The following is a 768-nucleotide window of genomic DNA, read 5'->3' on the forward strand; positions in this document are numbered from 1 at the left end:
GGGGGGGGGGGGGGGGGGGGCGGAGAAAAAAGACACTGTTCCTGAGTGATCAGACCAGAATTTCTTTTGGAGTATCATGAAGTAGGAGACCTATTAAAATAAAAGCCTTCATAAATTGACAGTTTATAAAATAATAATAGGATTCTTTCTGTTTTGATTCTGATATTCCATAATAACTTCTGGAGTAAAGAATCATATTTATGTCATTTTAATTTTTTTTTTGGAAAAAAATTAAAAAAACAGATGGAATCACAAAACAGTAACAGATTACTTAATTAACTTTTGCCTACGGGGATAAATAGAACATACCACAGAATATATCAAAGTAGACATCAGTGAGACACTATACATTCTGTTAGTATGCACAGTTTTTTTTCTCTTCCAACATCAGTTCTTTTCAGACAGAAATAAGCCTATTGGTTGGTTAAATAAATTCAGTAACTTATCATGGCATATTTCCTAAGTATGTAATAGTATAGGGAGGTCAAATCAAGTAAATTAAGATATTTCTCACATGTCCTTTATTAAGTGAAAACTGCCATGAATTTCTAAAAGATGGGCAAAGAGTGAAAAATTGATTCCTGATGATTTTAAGCACTGTTACAAAATGACTATTTCTGAACACATACATTTTTCATCCAGCTTTGTTGGTGGGGGGCGCGGACAAAGAAAAAAATGTTGCACATGAAAATTATTGTGGTCAAACATGACAGATATTCTGACAGCTTCACTGTTAACTCTGGGTCAGATCCAGATTCTCTCTCCCCC

Source organism: Gavialis gangeticus, unplaced genomic scaffold (genome assembly GCF_001723915.1).
Source record: "Gavialis gangeticus isolate Ggan-Ray unplaced genomic scaffold, GavGan_comp1, whole genome shotgun sequence".
In the NCBI taxonomy this organism is placed as follows: Eukaryota; Metazoa; Chordata; order Crocodylia; family Gavialidae; genus Gavialis; species Gavialis gangeticus.